The following is an 8443-nucleotide window of genomic DNA, read 5'->3' on the forward strand; positions in this document are numbered from 1 at the left end:
TTATATACCTCGATCGAGGTATTAAGTGCATTGCGCATGCATGTATGTATGAACCTCGGTCCTCGGTCACATACCTCGAACGAGGTATTCTATGCCTCGAGGCCCCATCATACATACCTCGATCGAGGTATTGTATGCATCCCCCATCATACATACCTTGATCGAGGTATTGTATGCATCGCACATCGTCATGTGTATACATCTTGCTGATGTGGCACCATGCATGGTCATGATGTGGTAATATAGTCTCTTCCTGCATGGTCATGATGTGGTACTGGGCATGATGTGGCATGATGAGTTGGCATTCATGAGGTGGTAGATGACATGGCAAATTGCGGTGGAGGATTGGTGACGTGGCTAGGAGAGGAGGTATGCCAAGGTGGCATTGTGTGATCACATGGCTGATGATGTGGAATGATGAGGTGGCACATGTGGCAGCACGTGTGGCAATGTAAGGTGACATGGCAAGGAGTGATGTCACATCTGCTTGATGAGATGGCACCACGTGGTCTAACAATGTGGCATGGTTTTGATGACTCAGCCTTCCACATGGGCAGCATGCAAACTCCAAAGGCTTGCCACTAGGATCGGTGATGCTCCTAGCCTACATCACCAAGCCTAATACCAAGCCTACCTTGTCTTGGTATTAGGCTTGGGTGGCCCTTTTTCCCCCACAAAAGGGAGATTTAACTCTTGGAGGCCATATCGTACGTTTCCCTTACTCAAATTTAACCAAAAATTTTTCCCCTTATTCATCATGCATAGGACTAAAAATATTGACATTTTTGAAATGTTTGGTTATGTTTGAGAATTACTAGATTTATTTTTAATATTCTTTGTTCATCCTCTAAGGAGTAAAAGTAAAAATTAAACTTCAATCTTCCTAAATCTAACCGTTGGATTTGGGATTTGATGATTCAACCACACACCCTTATGTGCCTACTAACCTTCCACCGAATTGGATTTGCTTAATTATTCAAAATACTAAAAAAATGTGGTGTGCTACTAAAATGCATGTATTTTATGACTTTATTTATTATAAATAATTATTTATAATTAGATAAATCATTCAAAAAATTACCAATAAATCAAGTTAAGCTCTACATAATGCAAAGAGACCACTTACAAAGTTTCAATAACATTTAATCTAAAATGAGTGAGAAATTTAGAATTTTATATGACACTCTTTGTTCGTGACAAACGTGTGACCACCCTGGAACCATGCCGTGTGACACAAAGAAATTTTTTGTGTGTGCATCGAATTTTCGATCAGACTATACGATTGTGTGCACAATAGCAAGTGTGATGTTGTGTCAGAAGACTTCAAAGACTAGATCCATAGGGAAGTAGGTGAGATTTGCATTTTTGAGTGCTAAAAAGCTTGTTTTTCCACCTCCTTAGGATTGGGGAGTGAACAAAAAGTGGACACCCTTAGCTTGCTACCACCCTTATGCTCTTGTAATGCACATCCTCATTTCATGCAAGATTTTGTTGAAAACGTGTCTTGAGGAATGGATCCAATTTCGAACTCTTAAATTAGAATCGCAAAGTATGCCGAGAAGATTTGACTCGCCAAAGTCACCACCCGACTAATTGAAGCCAGCACTTACACATCAGTACTGCCGCAAGATATTGGGCAGCATAACCTATCCATTAACGATCATAGCGATCGGCATTTCTTTGACATCGTTTCAAGAACTATAAGTTATTACAGGTCATCGATAGACCTCAACACAAGCAGCAGTAGAAATACACTGTGCAGCCACATAGAAACCTCAAGAGACAAAAGGTGATGGGGAAAGGAGAGACTAACACTAAAACATGGACAAGCGGCGAAAGGAGCTGATCATACGTAGATCCGTCTTCCATCGGAGCCCATTTGATCTCCGTCAGAATCTGCGTTGAACCCCCCGCGAACCAATGGATGCAGACGAATAGCACGCCCTTCTATTAAAATAGGTTGAAACGCTTGTATACCCAATCTATGCAATGTAGGTGCTCGATTCAACGATACAGGATGACCTTACGTAACTTCCTGGAGAACTTTTCATATAATTGATTCTTTCTTTCGAATCATATTCTTAGCAGCTCGCAGGTTACGAGCGACGCGTCGTCCAATTGAATTACGAATTACGAAGGCTTGGGAAGGCTCTATCGACGGTTCTCGGGGTGATCCACATTGATGTAACGAGGGAGATGGACCTACCATGGTAACGAAACGACCCAGATAATCAACCCGCTTTCCAAGCGAATTCTCGCGGAGTCGTTGAAATTGTCATCCTCTTGTTGATGGGTCCCAGAAAAACCTTGAACTACACGACCTCGTTTGGATGAGGAAGAGAAACGGGATTTAGAGCATGCAGGGAGGAGGGAGGCGAGTGAATGAAAGATTCCTAAGAGAAGGGAGGCGACCAAGGTAGCAATAAGAGGGATGATCTGAGTGGACAGTTTCACCTATATTTATAGGTTTTGCCTTGGCTTTTTACGCAGTTGGCTTTTCAAAAGCTTTCAAAGCTTTTGGGCTTTCAGAATTTAAAAAGCTTTCAAAGCTTTTGGGCTTTCAGAATTTAAAAAATCTAAGGGTGTATATTGTGCCATGTGGAAGCACAGGATTTCAGAATTTGAAAAAACGTCCTAGTGCTGGCCAAGTAATAACTGCCAAAGGTCATGTGAGCCTGCACATAAGCTCTGAGGAAAGACTTCTTGGCCCATGCATCTAGAAAGCCACGAAATTACAAGGCATGGTGACCACTCTACACACATAAGATGCCACACATGAAGAGCTAGAAGCTCAGACTGAGAATGCAAAGCAAAGGATAGTCCTATTGAGAGCAAAAGATCGTACATAAGAGACAAGATGAGAGGTGGATTGTAGCATCAAGGGTCGTAGTATCAAAGGAACGAAAAAAGAATGGAGAACCACCTTTTGTCGAGGCTATGAAGCAAGTGATCAAAGGATTAGTGCCAAGTCCATAAGTGCTTCAATTATGAGATCGAACACGGAGGCACAGTTGCAACACTCCAAAGCTTATGCAACCATGAGTTGAACAAAAAGCGCAACAATTATAGTGAAGCTACCTTGAGAACTTGAGAGCACACAGTTTAACTGCAGAGAGGGAGCAACAAAGGAAATGAAAAAGTGAGAAATTAAGAGGCACCTTTGTGATAAGTAAGAGGGAGGCGAATACAAAGAAGGCAAGACAGAATCAGGTAACGGAGCCAAAGCGGGGGTAAAGTAAGTGGCTTTGAATTGAAGAGGAAAGTGCCATGGAGAGGAAGAATACGGCAGCAAGCTTATGGGCACAGGTAAGGGATGACCAGCCAACTTGGTCTTCACGTAGCTGGGACGGGTAGTAGAGTAAGGTAGGGAGTCATGAGGCAAGGCAAGGCAAGCACAGGAAAATTGAATAGAGGCAAGGCAAGGGAGTCAAGCCACGGGAAGCAAGCACTTAAGGAGGAAATGTAAGCACATTAGGAGCACTCACGACCAATAAGGGAGGGTGGCGGTCAGTAACAGAGCAAGTGGTAGGTGGTTATGTAAGACTAGGGTGGCGGTGGGTAACGAAGCAAGTGGTAGGTGGGTAGGTAAGACTAGGGAGTGGTTAAGTAAAGGGGGTTAAGTTAGGGGGAGAAAAGTGATCCCTATAAGAAAATATGAAGGGTAATAAGCAAATAAGAAGGGAAGGAGGAAAGACGAGATTCTTTTCCAAAGACTACTTTCTATAAGTATAAGATAAAATATGATCTTGGAGCGCAAAAAGCTATGCATGGAAATAAGGAGATAATACAAAATCAAATGAGGCATGTGGAAGTTGGGAAAGCTGTGATTCAACTATTTATTGAGAGTAATGTAGATAAAATGCCCCATAAAAGTCGTACAATGATGACAGGGGAACATGAGATGCAATCCCATCCATATACAAGCAAGTGGATATTTGGCGAGAAGTCAACAAAATAATGGAGAGGTTTAAGTGCAAGCCTTTGTTAAGGTCAACATTTAGCAGATTATGGAAAACTATATTCAAACAAGTTAGTCTATCAAAGACAAGTACATTCTCCAAGTGTGACAGTTGCTCTGAACTTAAAATGAAGCTAGAAAGAACAAAGATAGAAAGTGAGAGGGAACGGTTGCTACTAAAGAGATGAGCACACAATTTGTAGAAAATGTCTTGCAGAAGCGTATATTATGCATGGAGGTTGTCTTCAGAGTTGGACCCGAAGTAGAATCTTTGCATCATTAATGACAAGATGGATCAAATCAAGACTTGCATACCAAGGCTACAGCTTATACCAAAATCATTGAATCATATCAGGCAACTTCCTATAGCCTTTATAGGGATGCTCACTCATGGACATGGGAAATTGGCATATGGAAACTTCTCTTTATAGTATTGGAAGAGTGACCCTAATTTCACCATTGGTTAATTGTCACTATGTTTGCAAAACCTTGAGAGGTTAGACAAGCACATGTATGGTGATCTTTCAAACAAGCACGATAGCAAAAGGCAAATTTTATTTTCTGCATTGATGTCAAGAGATGCATTAGATTGCCACATGCATGAAGATGGAGTTTCAAAAGGAGAACTAAATAAATATGACATTCAAGCTACAACAAGTTAAAGGATAACTTCATCCAGTAGAGAGTACAAGTAGCTTCCACGAGTACTACTCTTATAGGTAGACAACTATGGTTCTGAGAATAAAAATAGATACTTGTTTGCATTCTTGTCCTTGCTGGTTGCACGTGGAGTCTTTCAAATGGTCCAACTAGGGTTCTTGATGGTGAGACATACACATGAGGACATTGATGCATTGTTTAGGAGATTCTCAGAGAAACTAGGAACGAGTTGTACTTTCACATTTCCTCATCTGATGCGATCCTTCAATGAATGCCAAAATTCATGTCCATCTCCATTTGTAATTCAAGAGGTTCTTGATTTCAAAACATTTGTAAAGGGGTACTTGTGCGAAGGACAAGAGGCTTTAGTGGGACATTCAAAACCGTTGCAGTTTCGATTTTTCATGCATGATCCATGGTGATCCAGTGTTTCAATATATGTTGCATCCAAAATCAGGTCAATGGAAGCCACTAGAAGGTATTCAATTATGGAAACATTATGTAGAAAATAGAGCAATGCTAGCATCAGGAATTCCCAATGTTGTTCCTATGCGAACATACTTGAATGAAAAAGATGATATAATTTTGGGAATTAAGAAACATGTGGAATATTGGAGATCTCATCTTCGTAACATAGGAGGGGATTCATAATCAAAGTGGATATCACCTATCATTCAATATTGGGAGACATTGATTTCTTGCATGGAGAAGCCCACTATATAGCATGAGAAACTTAGGCCAAAGAGTCAATGGAAAGATAGCTTGGTTAATAATGGAGTGGACGTAGAAGATGATGAGACTATGGGTTTGGAAGACCTAGAGGACCATTACTATGGCCTTGCATGTAATAAGCCAAGCCTAAGAATTTAGACCAGAGGTGGATGTGAAACAACATGATTTTATTTTGGTTAGGCTGAGTGACGATATATACCCCATTTGGCTGGGCATTGCATTGTCAAATATGGACACAAAAAAGGCATCTACAATGTAAAGAATAAGAGAGAGAGATAGGAGACTCAAGTGCAGCTTTCTTCACAACACACAAAAGAGAGAGGACACAAGGTTGGAGGGTGAAGCCTTTCTTCACTTTTGCACACAACAACAATACAATAGAAGAGGGAAATACCCTATATGTCAAAACCTAGAATACGTGGTTCATATGTGAACCCAAACCAAAAACATACGTGGTAGTCTAACTACACCACAAGTACAACTAACATAGGCGGTGACATAAATGATAGTCATCCAGGAGATATATCGGGGGTAGAGCTTGATATCTCAACACTCCCCCTCAAGCTCAAATCCATCTCACGTACACCAAGCAAGCTCCTAAATCTGCGAAGCTTCTCGGTACCCAATGCCTTCGTAAAAATATCAGCCACCTGCTCCACAGTGCTGACATAGACAAGATCAATCTCACCAGCTAGAACCTTCTCTCTCACAAAGTGATAATGCACCTCAATGTGCTTCGTTCTAGCATGATAAACTGGGTTATTAGCAAGCATGATGCTGCTAATGTTGTCACAATGAATGACAACTGCTGCATGAATTGACTGTCCCATATCTGCAAGTAGCTTCCGTAACCAAGCTACCTCACATGCAGCCATTGCTACACCCCTGTACTCAGCCTCTGTGCTCGACAAGGCAACTGTTGGCTGCTTCTTGCTGCTCCAACTGATGGCACCACTCCCAAGGGAAAACATAAAACCACTAGTAGATCTCCTATCTGAGACACTACCAGCCCAGTCAGCATCTGTGTATCCATGTACCTGTAATGCACACCCAGCTTCATAAAACAGTCCATAATGCAATGTGGACTTCACATACCGCAGTATGCGCCTAGCCGCATCCAAATGTGGCTTCCTCGATGCCTACATAAACTGACTCACCAGCCCCACAGCATAGCTCAAATCTGGTCTGGTTATAGTCATGTAAATCAAGCTACCTACTATGCGCCTGTACATAGTAATATCTTCAAGAAGCTCACCTGTCTCTGCATTGAGCTTCACATTCTACTCCAATGGAACAAAGATAGGCTTACAGCCTGTCATCCCATATTTGGACAGCATGTCCAAACCGTATTGCCTTTGCAACATCCATATCCCACTCGGGGATCTAATAACTTCAATGCCCAAGAAGTAACGCAGCTCTCCCAAATCCTTCATCTCAAATTTTTGCTTCAACAGCAGCTTCACTTCATTAATGTCTGCATCACTATCACCTGTAATAATCAAGTCATCAACATAGATGACTACAAGCACAATCCCTCTATTTGTCCTTTTCACATAAAGTGAAAAATCTGAATTGGAAATCTGAAATCCAATAGTGACAAGATATTGCCCTATCTTGTCTAACCATGCCCTCGGCGCCTGTTTTAAGCCATACAAGGCTTTGCGCAACCTGCATACAAAATCGGGGTGTGAATTATCCTCATAACCTTCTGGCTGCATCATATAAACCTCTTCCTGCAAATCACCATGCAAGAAGGCATTTTTCACATCCATCTGATGCAAAGACCATCCCTTTGCAGCAGCCATAGCAATTACTGCTCTCACGATTGCCATCCTTGCAACTGGGCTGAAAGTTTCCTCATAGTCAATTCCATATGTCTGTGCAAAACCTTTGGCAACCAATCTTGCCTTGTACCTGCTAACAGACCCATCAGCATTGTGCTTTACTTTGTAAACCCACTTGCAGCCAATAGCCTTCTTATCATGAGGCAAAGGCATCAAATCCCAAGTGTGGTTTGCATCCAAGGCAACCATCTCTTCATCCATAGCTGCTTCCCAATTTTTATGCCCTACTGCATCCTCAAAACATGTGGGCTCTGGCTCCTCTAGAACCTTGACCATATAAGCATAGTGATGTGCTGTATACCCATCATATCTCAGCCTGTCAACTGGATACTTAATACGAGTGGACCTCCGTACAACTGGATCAGTTGCAGGAGTCTTTAAATCATGCCTGCTTTTCCTTGCACCAGGTGTAACAACAGAAGGAATCCCAAGTTCCTCATCAAGGCTCATTTCAGAGCCACTTGACTCTCCATCAACATGAGAGCTACCAGCAGACACATCAAACACTGGAGCATGGTCCACTTTTTCTTTTCCTTTATGTGATATCTGCACAACACTATCAGGACTGCCATGTGACGATTCACTAGATCTCAATCTCCCTGTCCATGCATTAGATCCACTAGTAGAGGACTCTCTGGGTCCACTCAAGGCTTGAGATTGCTGCTCTGGATTTATTGCAGCATTCCCATTTCCTGCATCTGCATCTCCTACCATAACAGTTGGTGCATACCAGCTGCTCATTTCATCAAAAACAACATCTCTGCTCACTTGCATTTTGCGGGTGGAAGGGTTATAATAGCGATACCTTTTCTGGTGCAGAGCATATCCAATAAAGATGCATTTTTCTGCCTTTGGATCCAGCTTTGTTCTCTTCTCATCAGGAACATGAACATAAGCTATGCAACCAAATACCTTCAAGTGAGAAATATCTGGTTTTTGGCCTGTATACATTTCTTCAGGCGTCATGCCATGGACAGCTGCAGTGGGGGTTCTGTTCATAATATAAATAGCAGTTGCTACTGCTTCAGCCCAAAAATAATCAGGCATGTTTTTCTCATTTAGGATCACCCGTCCTACTTCTGCAATATGCCTGTTCTTCCTTTCTGCAACCCCATTCTGCTGAGGGGTAGACATGCATGAGTACTTCCTTTGAATTCCCTGTTCTTTCAGATATTCACAAAATTCTTCTGAAAAGTACTCTCCCCCTCCATCAGATCTTAGCACTTTAATATGCACACCTTTCTCTTTT

At 41.9% G+C, this 8443-nt stretch overlaps 1 pseudogene; it reads left to right on the forward strand.

The window, feature by feature from the left end:
* Positions 1 to 4164: 4164 nt before the first annotated feature.
* LOC147902436 (uncharacterized) lies at positions 4165 to 5250 on the forward strand (annotated as a pseudogene).
* The last annotated feature ends 3193 nt before the right edge of the window (positions 5251 to 8443 follow it).

This window comes from Dipteris shenzhenensis, chromosome 4 (assembly GCF_047967505.1).
Source record: "Dipteris shenzhenensis isolate YYH24624 ecotype China chromosome 4, Dip_SZ_1.0, whole genome shotgun sequence".
Taxonomy (NCBI): domain Eukaryota; kingdom Viridiplantae; phylum Streptophyta; class Polypodiopsida; order Gleicheniales; family Dipteridaceae; genus Dipteris; species Dipteris shenzhenensis.